The sequence below is a fragment of the Acinonyx jubatus genome, chromosome C1, assembly GCF_027475565.1.
Source record: "Acinonyx jubatus isolate Ajub_Pintada_27869175 chromosome C1, VMU_Ajub_asm_v1.0, whole genome shotgun sequence".
NCBI lineage: Eukaryota > Metazoa > Chordata > Mammalia > Carnivora > Felidae > Acinonyx > Acinonyx jubatus.
This window is the reverse complement of record NC_069381.1, coordinates 128,413,475-128,428,347: the sequence shown is the minus strand read 5'-3', so window position 1 is coordinate 128,428,347 and position 14,873 is coordinate 128,413,475.

Sequence of the window (14,873 nt, the reverse complement as noted above, 5' to 3'; positions counted from 1 at the left end):
TGAACAGCATAGGAAAATGAGGATGCTTCCGGTTGGTGCTATAGAGAAAAGAGGAGTTTTATCACCAATTATATTGGGGAAATGTTGGATTTCTAAAAAGTGTAATAGATTTTTTAACTTCAGAACTTTCAGTGCTTTAACAAATATCCCAAGGTGGGAGGTGGGGTGCAATACAGGTTATACAGGTTATAGCTTATAGGCATTCTTTAATTTGTTATAGCTATTTGTGCAGATTGCTTCTAAGGATTCAGTTCTGCAGATCTCATTTTGAGAAATAATAGTGCAGTGATCAAGAACACGGGCGTTCCAGTATGGACTGTGTTCAGCCTTTATCTCTGACATTTACTAGCTGTGGAATCTTACATAAATTGTTGAATTATGACCTAATCAGATCTTATCAGAATCCTAATATGTCAAATGGGAACAATAGCTATATGTGATTCTATTCTAAGGATCAAATACAATAACATGTGTGAAGTGTTTATCATAATGCTAAATGTTTAAGGCATTACTAATCTAAAAAAATAATTGAATTGAGTGAATCCTAGGTCATCTTCATAGTATTTATTACTGGCTCTTAAATGTTCATTCTACTCAGTCATTCTTCAATTTATCCTCCCCTGGCAATCTCTTTCATTTTCCAGAAGTCTAGACCTGTTTTAAAGCACCTTGCAAAATGTCTAAGCTCCAAGAGAATATATGAATCAAGCCCAAGCCAAAAGGCTTTACCATGGGGAATTTAAAAATATCCTTTGGGACCAGTGACAGAACTTCTCATAGTATTTCAGTTCTTCAGGTTGCTAACCAGTCAAGCTCCTTTCCCTTATAGAACCGTGTTTTGTTTCCCTTATGGAACATTATTTTCCATTGTTTGACCAAAGTTTACTTCATTAACTTATCCTTGGTCAAAGAACAAATCTATTTCCAAATATACATTCCAATGACTCTGCAAGCTCTTTTGAGAGCCGTTCTTCCCACTGCAGAAGGTTTTGGAGAAAATGTGCCCTTTCTCTAGCTATTTTCAGAAACTCTCCCTTTGTTTCAGAAACAATTCTGTTTAATTTTGGCCTTTTGTGCGTGTGCAATAGCAGGTTTAATCCAATCAAGCGACAGCCTTCCTTCACTAGGTTATCAACTACAGCCAGAGTGAAGGCTATTGTCTGCCCGTGGACCTGACTTCCACAATTTGCATGCTCCTTAATTCCAATTCTATTCTACTGTGCAGCTGTGCTTTACATTCTCAGCTGGAAGAAAAGTCAACCCAATGCAGCAGTATCTCTGATCAATGCAGAACCGCAAAAACATGCCTAAATCAGAGGTCATAATGTGAGCTCAGAGGCTTTGGAAGTAATCAGCAGAGAAAAGGAAAACATACATAGAAAGCATTTTTCCCTCTTGTTGGTGCGTTCTCTTTATCCTCCTCACACAGTAACCCTATTCATGAACAAAGTAATACCTACGTATCAGCATGATGACTTCCCATTCACGGCAAACTGAAAACAAGCAACTGCAATAAAGAGAATAGTCATATAAGAATATGCTTCGGCAGAAGGATAAAAGTCTCTTGCAAAATGAATAAGAGGTGCCAGAGAAAGGGATATATACTGTATGAAGAAAAGAAATATGTCATGAGTTCTATTTCTTATTCCTGGTATCATTTGACACTGAGATTTTTCTATTATAATCAACACGGAAAGCATACAAAAATAGATAAACAGTACTATCCTGGAAATGGAGCATTTGTTTGCAAAGAAACTGATTTTAACTCCAGCTTCAGCAGCTGAGGGATCATTTAATAGAAGGGAATAGAGACATCGTCCGGCTAACACTCAGCGTAGGAAATGACAACAATCAATTGTCCCCCATGCAACTGCATCAATCATTTACAGGTGTTCATAGGCAGAGGGCCATTTGCACATCATTATCACATTCAAGGAAAGTGAAACAACCGACCTGTTCTATGTTGCCCAGAATCTGATATAATAAAAAGGAGTGGAAATACCTAGTAGGACATCAGAAACAATTCACAAGTATGATTTTGAGGGTCATAAAACTTCTGTATTTTAAAGCCTGAATTTTGAACACATCCCTGCTGTGGTGGTAAAAATGCTTTCTGATTGATATATCCATTCCAATGCAAAGGAACAAAATGTAAAACGATTAGTCTGAAGTTCAGATGTAGACCAAGGTAAGCTATTGATTCTGGAAATACATATTGAGTACCTACCACCATACTAAGTGCTAGAAAGTCAATGTATGTTCAGCAGGGTTCAGATCAGTACTTGGAGAGTTCAGTAGATATTTTTACTTATCTCACTTGACTATGAATTCTGGTCCATACTAGTGGGTGATGCAGATTACGGAGTACACAGTGGAACCTGAACAAAAGTCGAGTTTTACTGATACCCTAGTGTGGCAGGTCTGGTCTTCAACATCAGATGTAGTATAATTATACCCACATTTTAAGGCAGAGTTACCCTTACTCTGTAAGAAGATTTAATTTGGGGGTATTAAATAATTATTAATGATTTTTATTAATAGAGTAAGTAAAAGATAATTCTTATTGTCAGTACCCCTTGTGGTATCTTACTTCCAGAATGGTCACTATTAATTCCCTCTATCCCTGTATGAGCATCAGTCTCAAAACATCTCCTTAAATGGAGCTGAGCTGTTTCATCATCACCAGTACACAAAATCTGAAGGATTAGAGTTTGGCTGTGATTTCTGAAGAATGTGACACACATTCTGTGTCGATGAGCATCACTTGTATTTATCCTGGTCCTTCTAATTCCAATTTTCAGTCATTTCATTTTACTGACATAAAGATCTAGGGTTAAATCAAAGAAAAGTTTTTTTTCCCTTCCATCTTACTCAATAAATTTCTCTTATAGTCATCTTATTTTCAGGCTGCTTAATTGCTTGTATTCTAGTAATTTCTAGGTTATGGTTTTATTGGAACTCTAGTGTACAATAAAAAGGCACACAACTCTTCAAGAAGCCAATATGAATTCTGATCAAGTTGTATACCCTTGTCAAGTTTCAACCATGTCAATACTTTATAGACAGTAATTAATTTGGCTCAGGAGTTCATTTTACTTTGGCAGCACTATCTGTATTCCATCCTTCTGAAAATATGCTGATCTTCTGAACCCACTAGCTTATAATTTCACCAGTCAATGCCTGTGGAAGAAAAGTGTGATGGGATCATTTACCTACAGAAATCCTGGTTGTAGCAGGGCCACCCCAACAGCTTCTTAGGAATCTGAAGCTTCACAACCTAATCATTTCGGTGTGTTTATTATAATGATATGTACCATATCAGTTCAATGCAAAGCAAAGTCCTATCCAAATTAGATGAAGGACCAAATACAAAACCAGAGAGACACATGATGGAAAACAAGCCAATATATGGCCTACTCGTCTTTGTACCTATGTCTCAATCTGTGTGTTGACATGCCTTCTTTTATTAATTCTTCTAAATACACAGCTTTATTTCTCTATTAATCCCATTTCCTTGTAACTTATTGCAAACCCCTTTTTTGAAGGGACTATCATTTAGTACAACCAATAGTCCTCTTATCTATTTTTCTGTCTAGGTAGCTGTTGTCTTTATTCAGAAGCTACATTTTTATGTAATCTTGAACAAAGACCTGATGTGGTGTGGGAAGGACTTGAGCAAGGGATATGAGGTCCCTAGAGGGCTAAAAATGCACCAGAGAATAACAAATAAATAAGGGAATAAATAAATTTATTCATTTATTCATTTAAATTTATTTGTTATTTATTAACAAATAAATAAGTGAATAAATAAATGTATGAATGCACACACATAAATGCTATCAGCCAGTTATATATTAAATTATTTCACAACCACTTACAGAAACAATCCACCTTAACCTTCTAATTTTGAATAAAAGGTAAATCTATCCAAATGGCAAAACAGCAGGACAGCACAACAATGTAGGTCTCCCTGTTATCTTGGCTCTTCCTGTTTCCCAGGAAGCAGTATGTATCCCTGCCATTATTGTCACATTATAGCTTGCATAGTGTTTTAGAGATCAAAATATGATTTCACTTATAGTATCTCATTTATACTTGGCAGACAACTTCAGAAACACAGAGACAAAAGATTACACTTCATGTTTTATAAATGAAGAAACTGAGAGAGGTAATTTTTTTTTTTCTGAATGCATCCTATTAAGATAGAAAGTATATACTAAAATCAAGTCTTCTGGATTCTTGGGTTGGAGCTTTTTACCCAATTCATGTCATAAGGGCAAAGTCAGTGGCCTTGGATAGCCCTGAATACCTTCAGATCAGCTTCTTTTTTTGTTTGTTTGTTTTGTTTTAATTTTAGAGAGAGAGAGAGTGTGCCAGGGAGGGGCAGCGAGAGAGGGTGAGAACGACTCTTAAGCAGGCTGAGCTCGATGCAGAGCTACATCTCATGACCCTGAGATCACGGCCCTGAGAACATGACCTGAGTAGAAATCAAGAGTCGGACGCTTAACCGACTGAGCCGCCAAGGTGCCCCTCTCATATCACTTTCTGTTTGCATTAATGATAACTTTTTAAAGTAAATGTACTAGGGGCACCTGGGTGGCTCAGTTGGTTAAGCTACCAACTTCGGCTCAGGTCATGATCTCACGGCTTGTGAGTTCGAGCCCCACGTCGGGCTTTGTGCTGACAGCTCAGAGCCTGGAGCCTCCTTCTGATTCTGTGTCTCCTTCTCTCTCTGCCCCTCCCCCGCTCATGCTCTGTCTCTCTCTGTCTCAGAAATAAATAAACATTAAAAAAAAATTTTTTTAAATAAAAGTAAATGTACTCGAGACCAAAGCTTGGACCTACGTTCGAGTCGTGAAAATGGCGAAAGATGTCTAAGGGAATGAGATATAGCGCTCCAAGAAATCTCTCAGCTTCCCCATGACTGGGGTTGGCAGTCTAGGGACAAAGCAGGGTGGCATGCAGAATCTCTAAATCTAAAGTAACACTGGCCATTACAACAAAAAGGTAATTTACGCACATCAATAAATCAAACTGACACCACTTCAGAGATTTATGGTTTTTCAAAAAAAATTCTGTGGATTTGAATATAGAAGTGGCTCTGATTTCTTGGCAGTGCCATCAAGCTCATCTGACACTTTCTTTTGACCCTGGAGCATAGGTGCTATTGCTTGGGGCCACTTAACTGCTTCATCTATCGGGGGACTGTGTCAGCGGGCGTATCTCCCCACACAGTGTAGTCAGGATGAGCAAGCCCCAGGCATGTCCCCAATTTTTATCTCTCAGTCAGCACTGCACCGCCAGGAGAGCAGCTCCCTTGTCTCCAGCCAGTCCCTGGAAGAACGGTGACAGGTAATTATCAGAGTTAAATAGGCTTGGCATTGTCATTTTCAGAAACTGCTTGCAAAGCACACAAACTCCACTTGCTGCACTACCCCCACTACTCCAAGACAAATTAAAAGGATTTTTATTTAGAATTTCATGTTCCACAACCATTTTGTGAGTTGCTTTTTTTTTTCCTCCCCAGAGAGAACTTTCATTTGCTCTGAGTAATAGGTTTCAATTTGTTTGGTTTTTGTTTTTTGCTTTCAAATCAAGAATTGATGGTGGCTGGCCAACAGTCCAGGTTATTACGGCCAATTAAGGATAAAAGATAGAGAGGCTTCAACTCAAGTGGTGCAAAAGATAGTGAAAATGTTCCATTCATCATGTTTCCAAAGTTTTCCCACAAAGGAATTTATTTCTTGGATTGCCCTGTTAGATTTGAACAGTTTTTCTGTTTCCTGAGGACTGTTCACTTAAGGAACAATTCAACACAGTTTCCTCCAATCCACTGCTAAAGGGGTGGGGAATATTATTATTATAAAGTGTTGGCAACATATGGTTCAGTCTAAAACAGTAGAAATACTCTATATTGGTTTAAGTCTGTTTATTTTCATTAAGGAAAAACAGGCTGGTGACTTATATGCATTGGTCCTCATAGGATGCTTCTTTTCTATTTGCTGGCTTTTACAATTTTAACTTGAATTTTGAAAGAACTGTTTTCCAATGCCCTCCACATCTTAATCAACCTTTCAAATGTACATATCTCACAGCTGTCAGTAAACAGAGATGTTTTGTTTGTTTTCAAAGAAAGAGTCATGCCCTTCCATACATAAACCTTGCCCTTTGTTCCATCTCAATTGCTTTAATATATTTATCTTCTCAATAATTCCGTTCTATAACTCAGTACCCCAAAGTGGTAAACTCAAACACAGCAATGAAGACATTGTCAATTCTAATTTGAGGAGAGCTGCTGATCTTAAATCCTGAGGGTGTCTGCATAGCACTTAAACTTATAATTGAGTGACGAACAGCGTTTTTCAGTTTCTCTGGTAATCCAAGCCTGGGATTTCCAGTTATAATGACCGATCCTGGCTCTGTGTGAAAAGACTTCTAAATTTGACTTGGTGTCCAGAGGTCAGTTCAATAGGAGAGTCAAAGGGATAGGAAGATTGTCAAAGTCAGACATATGCCTGAGAGAATTCTGATAATTTAGTTTTCTGCCTGAGCATCCGATCATTTATTTAGCTTCCCTGAGAGATTTGGTAGCGTTTATTTGCTATTTTGCAATTGGAGTTTTCCTACAGAGCTTGTGGAGGGGGACAGGAAAGATCAGAACTAGTTAGTATCAACTTGAAGCATCTCTTCAGGGTACTTACAATAAATTGCATTCGAAGACAGAAAAGGGAGGAGGAGAAGAGACATGGGATGCTGAGTGGGAAAATGGAGAGAGAATGTCGCATCCATTTGCATTAAAGCACCCACTCTCCATCGTGAACATCATAACAAGTAGGGCAGAGTGAGACAATTAAGGTAATAGAGTTTCAGGGACTAACAAAGGCCAAAGTCTAAATCTACTGGAATTGAAATGGACCAGAGTATGCATTCTCCAAGAGACTAAAATAATAATTTATTGATTCCAGATCTAGAAAGATAAAGCTAATGGGGTCATATAGAAGAACTTCCATTGCAAACGTGACCTGCCCTGATGGAAGCCAGAGAATAGAGTTCAGAAGGGTGACTGCCTGCCTTCAAGGCTCCTGGATAAGAATCTCTGGGTTGTATGTACTCTACACTGAAATGTTTAATTAAGAGAAAATATCCAAATCAACACTGGATGGGCCATTTCTTCCTACCAAATGTTAAGTTTTGTGGGAAGTGTCAGAAGTTAGGCTCCACTGTGCTGCAGATGAAGTATTGGTGACCCTACTCTCCTCAGCCATCCCACTCCTCTTTATGAAAAGATATGGTAGTTCTTTATGCAGGGAGTGTGAAGAACATGAAACATTTTGAAACTATCCCCTTTACGGTAGTGTCAGAACCTCCCACAATCATTCCCTGTTTCAGTCCATTTTTTTTTCTTCATATGCATGGAACTGTTGAAAACCTGACTCATTCTATTTTTTTTTTAATGTGTATTTATTTTTGAGAGACAGAGAGAGAGAGAGAGAGAGCACATGTGAGCCGGAGAGGGCCAGAAAGAGGGAGACCAGGATCTGATGCAAGCTCTGTGAAGTGAGTACAGAGCCCAGTGCGGAACTCATACTCAGCAATGTGAGATCTTGGCCCGAGCCAAAAATCAAGAGTCAGCAGCTTAACCAACTGAGCCACCCAGGTGCCCCAACAACCTGACTCATTTTGAAGGTGTCTTTATTGCTTCTAACCTGGTGGCTCACCCTTCCTACCCACGATTCTAATTACTTGTACTTGTTTCTTGGTCACCTTTCTTGACAACCAGCAAAACCCCCATCTCAATGTACCTGGAACCCAAGGTATCACATGTCACAAAAATCCATTTATCTTCTGACTTCCATGCTTGAATCACTGGATCCCATTTCCTATGGACAAACTCAGGAAAAATGTGCATTACCTTTTGACTCTTCTCTCTCTTCTGCAAATCATATCCACTCAATTCTCAATGCCTTCCCATTTTACCATTCAGAGGGAATTACCTTATCATTCTTATCTTCATTACTCTCTTATTGCCCGTGTAAGGGAGGGGAAATAATTTTATCACTACCCTTCTAGGTTCTTGGCTAGAACACTCCTATTAAAAAAGGGGGGGGGGGCTGGGTGGCTCAGTCCGTTAAGCCACTGACTTTGGCTCAGGTCATGATCTCACGGTTTGTGAGTTGGAGCCCCGCATCGGGCTTTGTGCTGACAGGTCAGAGCCTGGAGCCTGCTTCGGATTCTCCCTCTCTCTCTGCTCCTCCCCCGCTCACACCCTGTCTCTCTCTCTCACAAATAAATAAACATTAAAAAAAATTAAAAAGAAAAGACAGATTAACAGGGGAAAAGTAAAACTTTAGTTGTATACATGGGAGATACCCAGGAAAACTGAGTAATTCCCTGAAATGGCCGAAGCTACCACCTTAAATACCACCATTAAAGATAAAAGAAAGATGTTAGGGGCTGAGGATGGCAGGAGCCACTTATGGGAAGTTACTGGAAAAGCACAATAAACAAGGACATGGTTGTTATGCAGATTTGTTGGTGCTTTCCCCACTCATCAGTTTTTAGAAGTGTGGTCATCTCCCTCTCCATCTCCAACAGAGAGAGATACCTTTACAAATGGAGATTTTCCTTATACCTGTAAATGTCTCTTAGGAAAAAGCAACTTCTTGGATGCCTGGGTCGCTCAGTTGGTTAAGCATCTGACTCTTGATTTCAGCTCAGGTCATGACTTGTGAGTTTGAGCCCCACATCAGGCTCTGCACTGTCAGATCCTCCCTCTCCCTCTCTCTTTGCCCCTTTTCCACTCATGCTCACTCTCTCTCTCTCTCTCTCTGGCTCTCAAAATAGGTAAATAAACTTAAAAAAAAAGGATAACTTCTCAATTTCAGATCTTCTCCTGTATCTGTTGTTTCTTAAAAATAATCGGTCTAAAATAATTTTCTTTATGCCAAAGAGGCACATATTGGGGTGACATATTCTGTTTTCCTTCACCTGAATTAACTTTCTAAAATGGAACTCATCGATGGGCGCCTGGGTGGCTCAGTCGGGTAAGTGTCCAACTTCAGCTTAGGTCACGATCTCGTGGTCTGTGAGTTTGAGCCCCGCGTCGGGCTCTGGGCTGATGGCTCAGAGCCTGGAGCCTGCTTCCGATTCTGTGTCTCCCTCTCTCTCTGCCCCTCCCCCATTCGTGCTCTGTCTCTCTCTGTCTCAAACATAAATAAACGTTAAAAAAAAAAAAAATAAAATGGAACTCATTGATAGGGAAAGCTTGTTCTAATTCCTTGAATAGGACCTACAGAGAAAGGCCAGTCTACTTAAATGATATGACGCTTCTATGTAACCAGTTTCCCACCTTATGTTTTACTTCAGCCATCACACACTGCTGTGACCTGGATTGTGTACCCCCAAAATTCATATGTTGAAGCCCTAAATCCCAATATATCAGAATCTGATTGTTTTTGGAGACAGAGCCTTTGAAATGGTGACTATGTTAAAATGAGGTCATTAGGGTCGGCCCTAAGCCAATCTGACTTGTGTCCTTACAAGAAGAGGTGATTTGGGCATAAACATGTCTGCACACAGAGGAAAGAAAGGTGATGTAAAGACACGGGGAGAAAAAGGTCATATGTAAGCCAAGAGGAGAAGACACCAAACCTGCCAATACTTTAACCTTGGACTTCCTTTCTCTAGAACATAAAAACATAAAATCTGTAGTTTAAGCCACCCAAATGTATTTTTTATGGCAGCTCTAGTAACCTAATACATGCATCTTAAAACTTAGTAAAATGGTACTATTCTCCAGTTACAGAACCATGACTCCAGTATTTCTTGCTCAACATTTTGTACATTCTTTTTGGCATTTGATGCCTTTCCCCATCCCTACACTTGTTATCCTCAATCCTTGGCTCAAACTTTTCCTTTTTTGGAAAGATATCATAGATTCCTGAAGCTGGAGATCTTCCTTCTTTTGACCACCAATAACATTTTATTTGTAATTCTAGTAAGGTAACCAACTTTTCCACCCAGGCATCCCACAAGTCCACGGTTCTTAAAAGCAAGCACCTTGTCTAACACACAGTTGAAGCCTCCATAGCATCTTAAACTGTGCCCTACACACTGGAGGAGAGAACTGTATGTTCTGGAAGAAAATGGCCATGCTCACATTACTCACCATCTAGCTTCTAGCACCCACACAGCTTCTGTAAGAAGCGGTACTTGGAAGGTATTTATGGCATGACTATACGCTCAAACAGATGGATTAAATGGATAGAAACAATGCAGTTAAATTTCCTCCTATGACAAGCAGCAAAAATGATGTGTCCAAAAGTCAATGCCTAACTTTTAGTTTTCTAGTTAATTAGTTGTCTAGCTAGGACTACAAGTTGGAGCTCCTCAATTCATAGCTGTTTTCATAACTCAGTATTGCCTTCCTGGAATAATATGACCCTGTCAAAAAGTTAGTGCATTCAGGGCAGAGAAACAACATGAAATCATTAATGTGTATTATATTTTGTTCATTGTGTTACCAGCTTATTAGAGTACAAGGCTTTGAGAGAATGAGAACTCGATAATCAGATGCATCAAGAATGCCATATCGGATAGTAGAAAATACAGATTGATGCCTGGCCATTTTCTCAAGTATGGTTTTTTATTGAGATGCCAGTTTGTCAGGATGAACATAAAGACATTAGACACTAAGCATTTCCACGTGAAAAGAAGTGCTGAAAATGGAGATCAGGAAAGCAGGCAGGTAGGGAGTGCTCTGGTAACAAACTCAAATTACTTAGGTTTTATTTAGCAACTGTTATGGTATAATATTGACCCAGCCCTATCATTAAGTTCTACTTTAGAAGGTTAAATCAGGTGAAGGGGAGCATAATATGTCACCCCAATATATGCCTCTTAGGCATAAAAATTCTTTTAGGCTGATTATTTTTAAGAAACAGCAAACACAAGATGAGCTCAAAAAACTTAGAAGTTACCCTTTTGTAAGAAACATTTACAGGTATAAGGAAAATCTGCATTTTATAAATACAGGGTGTCTCTCTCTGTAGCAGGAGAGGGAGTTGACAATTTCTAGAAACTCCTCTGAATGGAAAGGCTCCAACAAATCTACATAGCAACCATACCCTTGTTTATTGTGCTTTCCTGGTAACTTCCAGAAGTGACTCCTGCCATCCCCTGAATGCTTTAATGTTTCAAATTCTGTTAGGTCAAGATCATTAATTACTAATACAGTCTATTGGCAATAGAACTCATGGTATATTTGCAATGAAACTCATGTTAAGATACAGACAATGCGTTTGTCAAGAGCTAATAGTTACTATGACTGACACTTTCTCTAGTGCTTACTCTTATAACACAAGGCTTGCCACCCTTGACATCATTCACATTTTGGGCTAGATCATTCTTTCCTGGGGTGGGGGGAGTCATCCTGTACATTGTAGGATATTGTAGGATGTAGCAGCATCCCTGATCCATATACTCACCACATTCCAATAGCATCTCCCCACCGAGCTGTAACAATAAAAAATGTCTCAAGATATTGCCAAGTGATCCTTGGGGAATAAAATTATCCTGGGTTGAGAATCACTGTTCATAACAGAAAAGCTTTTTTGAGATTCTAGTATTTAAGGCAGGCTAACTCCTATTCAAACAAATAAATAAAAGCAAAAACACAAATTTCAGTGGCTGAACTTAGCAGTTTATTTCTTGCTTTGAAACAGTCTACTGTGGGTCTGGATTGAGAGGGAGGGAGATGTGGGGCTTGTTTCATGCAGCGACCCAGGCTACTGTTGGCTTCTCCATCTTCAAGGATGCCCTGACTCTATACACAGTCAATAGATGGGGAAAGAGCTGGAAGGACCCTGTGCGGTAGATTTCTGACAGCCTGGCCTGAAATTGGAACATAAACCATCCACCACGTTCCACTAGTTGGAACTCAATCAGAAGGACTCACTTAATTGCACGGAAATCAGAAATGGAATGCAGCTCTGTGCAGAGAAAAGGAAACGGTCTTAGTAACACGGTTTCTTCTGCATGTCTAATAATACTAAAAGGGGGAGAGGGTTACATTTCTACTAAATGTGTCACAAATGAGGATGTTTTTGGCTTGTGTTGGGCCCAGAAAATAATTTATTAGAAGTAACAGAATCCCTTCTCATCCCTCAGAGCTAGTTCTTCAGTTCCTGAACTAAAAATAACCTAAGCCACAAAGTGTGTGTCCTTAATCACTTTTTGGTCCCTGAGTAGAGTGGCCTCCATGTGACTTAATATATACTTATGTAAGTGTATCATTGATGGAAGTTCATGTGTGGCCTCTCTGAGATGATAATGTATTTTTTTAATCATCCAACATTTGGATAATTCCCAAAATTCAAAGTTAAAAACAAAACTGATTCTTATGATTGGTAGCCCTTCGTGTATTCAACAGACATTTATGTTCTCAAGAGGGCAGAAAACTGAATCACTTTTTTTTTTAGTTTTTGTTTTTGTTTTCATTCATGGGACCTGTGTGTCCACTCTTCCATTGAGAACAAATACATGAAAGGGTTAGCTGGAACGGAGACAGTCCTGTCTAACTGTGGAGCAGAGAAAAGCTAATAGATCACACAAAGATCAAATCTGTGATCCCAGACCCATGACGTCTGGACTTTTACACGTTACAAGAATGAGCTGACCCTAGATGAAATATCTTCCTTCCACTTTCTTTTTGGAGATGCTCTACCTTCAGGAGTTTTACATCTCATCCCATAGGTCTCTTCAAGCTGTTTCCTCTCAGTCTGACATATGTTATCAAGAAAAATCTATTCAAAAGCACATACCGATGCCGTGGAGTGTTGCAAAAACACCACCTCTGCTCTCTCTAAAGAGAGAGTCGTGCAAACAGCTAACCACATTCAGTACAACAGAACAGCCTGACTGTAGAGCGTTCACATACTGCAGAGTGCAGGTGATGGAATAATTAAGTTTAATTGGGGGACTATTAGCAAATGACTCATACAGAAGAGTGTAAGTGGAAACTTGAAGGGTATATGACTTTTAATAGGCTGGGAGTGAAGAAAAGATAATTGTAGGCTAAAGGAATAGTTTGATCAAAGGTGCAGAGGTGTTTTTATGTAACCGGTGTGTTGGGGGGAGGCTGAGTAGTTGGCAACAGAATAATTAGCATAGGCAAAGGTCCTGAGCTAGAGATGATGGATTTACCTCACCCTCGCTCCACTGTTCCTATTTAGTCTCACATTCTCAATTTCCTTAAACATGCCCTAGACATGGCTCACTCCCATTCCAACTGCTTTCCCCATGTGTTTTCGTACCAACAAAACATGTACTACCTTCTAAATCTATACTTAGCCAATGCAAGTCCCCTTCTTTCTCTCTCTCTCTCTCTCTCTCTCTCTCTCTCTCTTTGAGAGAGATGGCACAAGTGAGTGAGGGCTAAGTGACAGAGATAATCCCAGAAGGAGCAGAGAGAGAAGGAGAGAAGCAGGAGCTTGTTTGTTGTTGTTGTTGTTGTTGTTGTTGTTGTTGTTGTTTTACCCCATGTGGAACTCAAGGTCATGAATTGTGAGATCATGACCTTAGCCAAAGTCAGATGTTTAACAACTGAGCCACCCAGACCCCCAGTCTCTCTTTTCCATGAAGTTTTTCCCTTTGATGCCAACTCACTTCCACCCACCCCACCCCCCAATTCACATATATTCATATCTTTCTTCCTAGACACGATTTTCACATCTAGAGGCAGGAGGTATCCCATTCCTATATAAATGGTATGTTTCATTCTTTAACTGAACTGTAAGATCCATGGGCAAAAGCATGACATTTACTGGCAACAACCTTCACTCCTGTGAATGCAGTTGCAATAAACTTTGTTCATGGTAAATTTTCAGGTAAATAGGTCAGAATCTTGAGGTGATAACGGGATAAGCTTTGGTATCTAATTGCAACTTTGAAATGGTAGTCAAAAAATGGCAGACAAAGATTTACCTTGCATTTGGTAGTGAGTATGGTTTAAATTCATCACTAACTGTCCTTCTGCCTATCACTCATCTTTTGTTGACCTGGCAAAAGGGTTTGCATATTTAACCCACTTTCTGGTTCTGGACAGCTGCACGGTCACCAGGAAGATATTCTGAAAGGGATGTTTCTGTGGCATCTAACAAGGAGAAGAGAATATCATCTTCTTCAATTCATAAAATGTATCTAGAAACTCTGAAATTATACCAAGCAAAGACAAGTTTTTGTTTTATTTTGTTTTTTTAATTGTAGTAGAACAAGACTTGAAAAGTATTAAAAGGGCAAATAAATTTTCTCTAACTTTTTACACAATATGCCCAATTTTACTTGTAAAGAAAGATTTATGGAGGCCAATTGAGATAACCAGATAAAGTTAGGTTAAATCCAGAGGCCTGGGAGGTGGTCTGCTGTAATTTGAATTCTGGTTTTGTCATTAGCAATCTTCCTAAGGTCTCTGTGCTCAGTTTGCTCACTTGCAAGGTGGGTTATAATAGATGGCAGAAGTGAACTAATGAGCTCTAATTCATAGAGCTTTGAGCTGAGTTAATATATTCAAAATGCTTAGAGCACAGTACAGCATAAAGCAACTGTTCTCAAGCATTAAAGGAATTCCTAGCTTGGGGGCGCCTGGGTGGCTCAGTGGGTTAAGCCACCGACTTTGGCTCAGGTCATGATCTCTCAGTTTGTGAGTTCGAGCCCCAAGTCGAGCTCCAAGTCGAGCCCCAAGTTGAGCCCCAAGTCAAGCCCCAAGTCGGGCTCTGTGCTGCTGGCTCAGAGCCTGGAGACTGCTTCAGATTCTGTGTCTCCCTGTCTCTCAGCCCCTCCCCTGCTCATGCTCTGTCTCTCATTGTCTCTCAATA